Consider the following 10,409-nt stretch of genomic DNA (forward strand, 5'->3'; position numbering starts at 1 on the left):
AAATATACATCTCTATTGCATATAAACATCTAAACATGTAAACACATAATCGAATCAAGTCCACAAGGATAGCCACTCATCCCGGAACTCTCAAGGAATTCCTATCAGAAACCACGTTGATCAGGCGTGTTTCCAAAAGGACCTCAAAGCAAGTTCACCGGCTATGAATACTATCTGAGAGACTGAATCCCATGCTCACATAAATGCAACACATAAGTCCTAATTTTCATGATATCTATATGCAACGTCCTCACTATACGTAGTAAACCCACTGTGGTAAAAACCATTTCCCACGAGCCCAAAGTATTCAAACCCGGCTCGCTCTGATACCAAGTTGTCACGCCCCACTTTTTATTACTCGAAATATTACCAATTTCATTTACTTAATTCCATTTCAGAGATAACATGCGGAAATAAACTCGTATATTCAACTCGTAGAAGTGAATAACATTGCTCTCATTCGTATGCAAGTAAATACAACATGAGTATAATAAATAAATTGCCCTTGGGGTTACGTCATTAACAACAAATCAAGAAGAAGGGTGCAACCCTTTTACACATATGGCATTCCGCCCATATAAGAGAGGCCCCGTGGCCAACAAATCAGAAGGTCCAAATCTTGCAGCACATTCAGCTCTACACCTGAAAAAGATTCAACAACGTGGGATGAACATATAGTCCAGTAGGGATCTCAACATGGCCCTCAACAATAACAACATACAGATAGCTATGATCATGAATACCCAATCTCATACTAGAATAGTAATGTCACAGTTTATACGAAACATACATAAGTATGAACTTTTCTTGAAAACAACCATTTCAATCAACGCCATAGGCGATTCATCTTCCCTTTTCTTTTCATTAATTCCCGTTTCCAATCTTTCATAACATTGACAATACCTTAGGAAAATAATTTCACTAAGCCCACTACTCTCTTCCATTTTCCAAACATACAAAGATATGCCCTTTTCAAAATATATATTTCTTTAAAAATATCCGTTCTCCTTTACACTTTCCAAAAGACAAAAATGACATTCTGGCTTCTTCCCGATACAATCAAATCTATACATGCACCGCTATAACAAGGGAGATAACAACTCACCAACATGCATGAGATAAAACAATAAGGCAACTCGGCCCTCCGAAACTGTAACTGGCACAATCCATGATATTCTCAGACATACAGAAATATTAACAACAAAACTTTGCTCTACTAGCTATATGCATAGTAAGCCAAAGATACACCTCTCACAACAACATGCCAGTTTACCAGGCGCTAGCTGTAAGGGTATGGTGCCTTCGATTCTCAGCGCAGTCAGTTCTCCAGGCGCTAGCTGGAAGGTCACGGTACCTCTGATTTTTAGCTCAAGGTATAACACCACCAATCGAAATGCAACAGGGCATAACTAACATGTATATTACATATACATAAACCACCAAGACACAAGCAATGTGTTAAAATATATGAACACATAACTACCTTTTCCCGAGCAAGTCTACATATATAATGTATCTCAACACTTCATTACATACGATGTTCAATCAACAATGGTATAATGCATACACGACAATTCAACACAACTGTGTCACCCTCCACCGGTGACCAAGGACAAAACCTCTAGATGCAAATATTTAGTACATCTATTACAAACTCAACTACAATGAGACCACAAACCCAGCAACAACATTAACATGTTAGTTAAAGCTACAATTCTTCACATGTGTGTATTCAACACTCAAGAAACAACAATCCAATTTTCATTCGTATTTCAAAAATACTTTTCCCATTTTACAAAGCAAATTTCGTTTCCTTTCGTTTTCACAAAACCAACTCCGTCCCTTTTGTTGTCGCAAAACCAAATCCGTGGATAATAAAGCCATAACTCATATTAGTCCATTATCTTCATTTCAAACCCATTCCACAACCATGGTTAATCCCTTAGGCATTAACACCTTCACCCAACTCACAATAATAATAGAGATTTCCAACATAGGTTAACTACCATCCATTTTAATTTATCAATGAAAATATAATTTAGGGCTTTTTCTTCTATCAACTACAACATGCTAATTTACACTCCAATTAGCCTAAAACAACCATCAATGATAACATAACCATTTTTCAAACACCCAACCCTAGGTTCCTTCTCATGATTTCAAACAAATCCAACATGGATATGATTTTCATGCAATACAAAATTACCACATGTCTATCTATAGACGAAGTATTGAAAAAGAACAAGAAAATCCCTACCTCAAAAGTAGAACCCAGGAGAAGAAGAGCTAAACTCGGAAGTGCTCCAAACACCAAATTTCTCGGATCAAAAGGTAGCCCTCGATGATCAACTCACTTCTTATAAAGGCTCAAGGTGAGGGAAACACCCCTAGTAGATCAAACCCTAGAGAGAAGTTAGGTTTTAGAGTGAGGAGCTCTCAAAAATCGGTTTTGGGAAAGTAAGAGAGAGAAAGGAAATGTAAAAAGTGATTTAAAATAGTCTAGCTGCCAACTGATATACGACTCTCCCGCTCGAGCGGAGAACACAACGCTCGAGCGTCAAGGACAAAAACTAGGTACGCTCGAGCGCCAAGACACAAGAATAAAGTACATCCGCTCGAGCGCGAAAACCAGTCCGCTTGAGCGTAGATTTCTCTCTCCCAGAACTTACACCAGAAAGTACTACCCGCTTGAGCGCTAACAAGCCCGCTCGAGCGCGACCCGCTCGAGCACAAGAAACCAACTCAAGCGTAGAAAACACATTTGCAGAAGTTTTGCAGAGGCACGAAATACTGAAACTGTGAAAACCCCGCTCGAGCGCAAGAAGACCCGCTCGAGCGGACCATTCAAAAACTGGACAACAACAATGGGAGCTAAAGCTCTACCAACCTGTAACAACCAAGCCCAACACATTCTAAAACTCAAACAAAAGAGTTTAAAGGTTGACAACACGATAGGTACAACTACCAACTCCACGGAACCGCGTTCGGAAAACAACAGAACAACAAAAGGGGTAACTGGGATCGCTATAATTTAGGTCAGCTCATCCTCTCAAACTAATCATTTAATCTACAATCTTCTTTTAGGGCGTTTTGGGCTCTAACTCCCTACTTATGAGTCCGAATTACATTCCCGTAGTTCTGAGATCATAATTATTCCCTAATTAGTTTTGATATGGACAATTAATTTTTATCTGAGATCATAATTATATTTTTTTCTGTTTCTCTAAGCAATCACGCTAAAGACATATCCCGCTGAGCTCTCCCTCACTGCTTGGATATGCCTATTAGGAATAGCTCAGGGGGCCATAGTGGCGCTTATAATGGAGAGGGGAAATGCTAGCGTCTGGTCTATAAGCGGGGACACCAAACTCCTGACAACTCTTTACAGTGTAAGGAGACTAAATGGGAAAACAAAATTTTCTTTCTTAATGTTAACCAGGATAAGAAAATCAAATATATGTAGTACATTAATGACTGTTTTTCACTAAATCCCAACTTCATTGTAGCCATATTCTCTAAATTAACCCAACTCCCTTCTAGAGGCCCCTAATTCATAGTAGTCCCATCAAAGCTTCTGTTCACTTCAATATGAATTGATGTTTCTTCACAAAACTACAACATGAATTAGACCTTTCTAGAAAAAAAAAAATTATGAAACTACTGTACACAAGGATGTAAAATAGAGGATTTGTTCTCATGGCATGGGAGAACCAGCTTTTGCCAAAAATGGTAATATTCTACAGCTCTTTGTTTTAAAATGTATATATGCAGGGCATAGTTTGCTCGGGACTCACTTATTACATTCAAGGAGTAATAATGGAGATGGAATTTCAAGATAAGCAAACAACCAAACGGCACCAGCTAAGCAAACAATGGATCAAGATAACAATGGAGATGGAATTTCATGTCATGAGATCATCACCATCAATGCATCTAACAAAGGAACCATGACCATAGAGGTACAAAAGTATGATAAAGGAAACCAGACCACAGCCTAGCTTATGTGTTTTCTGAAGTTAACAAGTTTAGACAATTCACGGCTATAAAAACAGTAGTAGACCTCATTTTCTGAAGCATCTTCCTTTTGAATAAATTGTTTTTTAATAGTATAATGTAGAGATTTGGTTGAACATCTGTGGCATTTTCAGCAGGCAATCATAGCATGTGATTTATTATGATACTAGCATATGCCCGTGCCTAAAGGCACGGTGTAAATAATAAGATTAAAATACAGCTATAAAAGTATATTTAACAGATTGTACTCTACAATTCCAAATAAATCAAATATAAAAAAAATTAAATTAAAATATCAAATAATGCACACCAGCCAGTGCTCTGCAATTTAAAAGAAATTAAAACTTAAATGCACACCAGTTAGTGCTACTGCTGCTAATCAAATTATAACTACATAAGAACCAAGTTTGACTGACAAAAAATAAAAATAAATAAATAAAATAAAATCCAAAACAACAAATCCAATTGTATAATTACATTGTGTCATGATCTAGAACCAAGTTTGACTCAAAGGTAACACCGCATCTCATTACCAAACTCTGGATACTAATCTTAAAATGCAAGCTCCCATAGAGAGAGTGAGAATATTTTACAAACATCAAGGGCATATTTATAATTTACCCTTTTTTAAGATTTTGTGAAAATTTGAGAATGGAGATTTAGAGGGCTGGGATCCATCACATTCTTATAGTATATTGGCATAGTTTTTAAATTTCTTTTGTCTGGAAACTGACCAATAACAATAGACGAAAAGATAATCAAGTGGTTTACTATTAAATCTAGGATTACATCTCTTTTTAAGACAGGTCCCTAGGTAATCAATGAATTTCAATCAAAGAAGATAGAGAAACACTTGCTGGATATGAGTATCCTAACAATTGTTAAATGCAAAGCAAAGCACTAACCAACAAACTCAACTTCAGAGAAAGTTTCAAATGTGTAATGACTTCACATCAACCATCTCTTCATCCTTAAATTCCTCCCCGAAATATATTGAAAGCATTCCATCAATTAACCATAAAATAATAATAATAATAAAAATAAAATAAATAAATAAAAATAGTATACAATAAATGTTAATGGTGTAGACAAATGCATAGTAATTGAAGGGGAACACTAATACACTGGGTATAATAATGTTTCCAATGCTAGATATTGATAATGTTAATGGTTTGTTGATAGCATTGGAAACAATATCAATATCTGGCGTGTAGTCCTTCTCATTGACACCAATAACAAACATGGGAGCATCCTTACTTGGAGCAGAAATGACAACCTTCTTTGCACCACCCTGGTGATTAAAAAAAAATCAAGAGCAATACTATCAACAAACCATGCCATCATGAACATTTGCAAGCCAACAAAATAACAAACATTGCTCAATTGAGCATAACATGTCAAGTCAAAATTCATGAGTGGGGCATTGTACCAGCACTGGTATTTTAGCCAAAGAAGAAAACAGATTCAACATGCAACACTTCCATTTAAAAAAATAAAAGAACCAGAAATCAATATTGATGAAAGCAAGACAAATATATCTCTTCAACTATATCAGAAAAAGTATGCACACAAATCAAGATACCAATCCAAAAAACAAAAAAATAAAGGCAAAACTTCAAATGGGCAGCAGCTTTGTCCTTATCAGTAAAAACTGGAGTGGACTCAACAACATATTCAGCTCCAGCTTCACCCCATGGGATCTCCTCTGGGTTCCTAAACAAAATCAAAAAATAAATTATTAATAATCAAAGGGTGCCATTTTGAAAATAAAATGAAATATAAAGATAGCAAAATCAGCTTATAATACCTCATACCAAAGACTGTGACGGGTTTGTCACCAAAGAGAAGGGTCTTAGAATCCTGAACCTTAAGCTCATTTTTTTTCCATTGGCCATGAACACTATACTAAAACATATAGGTCTGTACAACACAAAACCAAAATTAAGTTAGCTGAAGATGGATGTCCTAATGGATTTCATGGCCAAATGATGCCTCTTGTGGCCACTGTAGCATATATCAAGGTTCAAAAATCCCATTGTCCATGATAGAAAGTAAAAAAACCAAAAAGGATATGCATTGCAAAGGGAAATGCACCATGCTTTGTTGCAGAAAGACTCGCTGTCATTAGGGTAAAAACAAACACAAAGAGAGAAGGGGAGAGGCAGAAATCGAACCTTGCGAGTGCGAGTTCGAAGGGAGGGTGGTTGTCGATGCTGAAATTTGTATTCTTTGTATTCAGGTTCCACCTATGCCTACTATCGTTTCCTTCTAAAATTGATAAAGAGGAAAGCAACTCCAAAATGCTTATGTTCCCGAACTTGTTTCAATATTTTCTGAATTTTCGGGACTAAATATTAGAGCCTTTGATGGAGCTATAACTCAGTCTCTTATGTTAGCAAATTTCTGATCATTTGAATCCCTTTATTACTACTAAAGTATGACGCCTAAGAAAAGTCATCCAAATTACAGTCTATTAGATACACGTTTGGGGATCACCAATTGAAGTAAATACACAGTGTTTTAAGTCTTATGTTTCTAAATTGTATTTCCCAAAAGGTACATTAACGTGTGCATATTTGGATAAAGATTGATAACTGGTCATATAAATTTCCTTGATTTCAGGATTTATAAATCAATCATAATACTACCACAACATCTTAATTTTATAAATTCTGAAAGTGTAATATGTTTACAAAATTTGTTAGTAAATAAAATCCTGAGTTTTTCTGAACTTTGGTGAGCTTTCATTGGTCTCAGCTATGGTTGGTTTCAGTAAAATTATATGTAGTTCAGCTAATCCCAAGATTTCATCTTACTGGTTGCGTGCAAAAAATGTCAGTCATTTCCACATGCTAATCTATTGTGGAGGAACTGATTCACTTTGAAAATGAACCCGAACCAGAAAACCCAGCAGCACTAATATTTTGTGACGGAAAGAACATTAATTTAATCAAACATTTGTGAGTGGGGATAAAAGAACATTTAATCAGTTCAGTTTACAATTGAAAGCAATTGAAATCAGAAAATCAAAATTGGAATTGAAAATCTATACATACCTGAGCGGTTGAGAAATAGAGGAAGTCGGAAACTCCAAGGCGAATCTGTGGTTGAAGGAGATCAATTCAAAGTAAAGTGAAGTAAAGCAGTTTCGGGAAGAAGACGAACAGAGGGCGAGAGAGAGAGATAAAGAGAGATGGAGGGGAGACATGGGTAAATATACACATACCTGAGCGGTTGAGAAACAGAGGATCCAAGGTGTGCTTTAGAATGTCCCCCTTCTTGTGCGTGCTTTAGGATGTCCCCCTTCCTGTGCCCAAACTGATGGAGACGAAACCGAATCTGTGGTTGAAGGAGAGAAGTTTCGGGAAGAAGAAGAACAGGGAGAGAAAGAGAGAGAGATAAAGAGGGAAGGGTAGGGGAGACGTGGGTAAGCAGGAGGCTTAATGTTTGGGCGGGAAGAGAGAGGGATGGAGGAGAGACATGATTTGGCTAGAGAGCAGAGAAGGGTGGGGGAGACGTGAATAAGGAGGAGGCATAATGTTTGGGAGGGAAGATATATATTTAGGATTGATATAAATTTAAGGGGGTTATCTAAGCCATCCATGTCAATATACAAATGAATCATGACCCTTAAAATGTCCTAGTAGGACAAATGTCTCTAGGATAAATTCAAAATCCGTCCTGCTTTATTATATAAATTTATGTATTGTCATTTTATTTTTAAATATGTATTGTACTCTAATTTTTCTTTTTTTTCACCAAATTGAAAAAATAATGTTTAAGTAGTAATGAACAAAAATGTTGAATTTTTTTAAAAAAATATTTTATAAATATAGCATTTTTTTATAAATATAAAATATTATTTAAATGGCATCAAACCTCTTTTAAAAATAAATATAGCATTTTCACTTCAGTTCCTCTTGTTTCAATTTGAACCATTTGGTCTCTAAACTTGGAAGTCCAACTTTAATTTGTTCCTTCCGTCTAAATTTTTGTTAATTTTGACCATGTATACACCTTAGAAAATTCACAATTGTTCCAAAATTATTAATTTTAACCTATAATTTGGACAGAATGACCCAATTGAAACTACAGTAGGGTCCAAATTGAAATTTGGATGAAACTACAGGCGTAAAAAGTGTAATTAAATTAAACCAAAAGGGGAAAAAAAAGAGTATCGTTCTAAGGAAGCGATTGCAGAGTCCTCTCCCAAAGGAGTCAGAATGAAACTGTTGATTGGCACCTGCTTATTACAAAAATATATATATACGATCAATTTGAAGAGAGTGAAGTCGGAATTATATGATTGATTGATGATTATATGCAGCGGAATAGATATATTATTATATGCATATGTATGTATGCATTTGTAAATGTGTTAGGGTTTTGGGGGGAGAGAGAGAGAGAGAACCTCGTAAGGAATTATTATTGTACTAGAGAGCTTTGGATTGCTGGTGCCGGACCCCCTGGAGATGGCGCTTCCTAGCTGATGGAGTGTTCTAGAATCACATGCAAATCCACACACACAAACACATATATATATATACATACATCGGTCTCACCATTGATGGATAGACAAATATACGAATATAGAGAGATTTCGGAGAGAGAAAATAGGGCAAATCTAGGTGAATCGGTGGTCCGGTTGCCCGCGACCGCGAGGAGAAGCGGCGGAGGCGCAGCTAGTGGAACGACGGTGAGAGAGGGAGGGGAGAGGAGCAACGGAGTGGGAGAGGCAGAGGGAGAGAGGGAGTATAGCGATCCCGGGTTTACCCTTGATATACAGTGATCCGGACATGTGTCCGTGGATGTTGGTAGTTGTTTATTATCTTGTTTACATCCTTTTTACTTAGTATTTGAGTTATGGGATGTGTTGGGCAGGTTTGTTACAGGTTGGTTGAGTTTAGAAACCAAAACTAGTTGCCCAGATTTTGACCTGTCCGCTCGAGCGGGGGTTTTGGCGCTCGAGCGGGAATTGCACCCATCCAGTATTTTCTGTGCAGTGTTGGACGCTCGAGCGTGGTATTGGCCGCTCGAGCGGGGTTGTGTGAGTTCCGCTCGAGCGGGGAGTTGGAAGCCCGAGCGATGGCCTGTTTCTGTAAAGGTTCTGGGAGTGTGTATTCGCCGCTCGAGCGGGATTGTTAGCGCTCGAGCGGGAGTCTGTGAGTGACGCTCGAGCGGGGTGTTTGACGCTCGAGCGGGTCGACTGGGTTTAAGTTCCGTGTTTTGACTTTTCAAATCACTTTTTCACTTTCTCTTCTCTCTCCTACTTTTCCAAAAACACCATTGTTGAGCCTCTCACTCTAGAACTCAACCTTCTCTCTAGGTTTTGATCTAGTAGGAGTGATTTGCTCATCTTTGGCCTTTACAAAAAAGTTGTTGATCGTCGAGGGCTACATTTTATTCTGAAAATTTCGAGATTTGGAGCACGTTGGGTTTTGTCTTCTTCTCCTTTGAGGCTCCGAATTTGAGGTAGGGGTATCCTACCCCTCTCTATGGATTTTGTCTTTAAATTTTAGTATTTTGAGATGTTGGGGTTGGTTTGGTAATTTGGTGAAAGTTTGGGGCTTTTGTGTTATTTTACAAAAGTTGGGGTTTTATTCATAATAAACCTAGATGCATGTTTGGCATAGAGAAATGGAATAAATGTTGAATCATTGATGAAAATGGGACCTAAGGGTTGTAATGTTAATTTTGGAAAATGACCTAATTACATTGATTGATTAATTGGGATAATTAATTGTAAGAGATGAGGAAATGAAATGAAATTGTTGAGATTGGGAATGTAAAGGGTTAAAGGGTGTAGTTGAATTATCTATCACTCACCGGAATGAAATGTTGATTGAATATCCATTTGTGCATTTATTTTCTGTTTAGAAATAACTGCTTTGGGCTATCGGTGGAGGATAGTCGTGATTGTTGTAGACAATGCATGATGATTAGGAAAATGAAAACTAATCAATGGAATGTGTCATGGAATTTGACGGTTGATAGAATACATTAACTGTATGTATTGAGTGATTGTATATAGAACCAATGTGTTTGTATACGTTATGTGTAGAGGAGGAGATGGAGGATGTACTCCGCGGTTTAGGGGAAGATGGGGGATGTACCTCTAAACCGGATAGTGTTGGGAGAAGATAGGGGATGAACTCCGTAAATACAGCTCATATGCTTGTCTAGAGAAGTGAAGATAGAGCTCATATGCTTATCTTTGTGAAGTGTGGATACAGCTTATATGCATATCTGTGAATATGGGATATTGTTGTTATACATATCTGTTGAGAATGTGGATATAGCTTATATGCTTATCTGTGAATGTGGGATATAGTTTTTATACATATCTGTTGAAATAATGATAGAGCTAACATGCTTATCTGTTGAAAAAGGGAAAA

At 37.1% G+C, this 10,409-nt stretch overlaps 1 pseudogene; it reads right to left on the reverse strand.

Annotated features, from left to right (window-relative positions):
- Nucleotides 1–4,914: 4,914 nt before the first annotated feature.
- Nucleotides 4,915–7,953, reverse strand: LOC114274919 (glyceraldehyde-3-phosphate dehydrogenase, cytosolic-like; annotated as a pseudogene).
- Nucleotides 7,954–10,409: the final 2,456 nt, after the last annotated feature.

Source organism: Camellia sinensis, chromosome 10 (assembly GCF_055761805.1).
Source record: "Camellia sinensis isolate YWXY chromosome 10, ASM5576180v1, whole genome shotgun sequence".
NCBI classification, from domain to species: domain Eukaryota; kingdom Viridiplantae; phylum Streptophyta; class Magnoliopsida; order Ericales; family Theaceae; genus Camellia; species Camellia sinensis.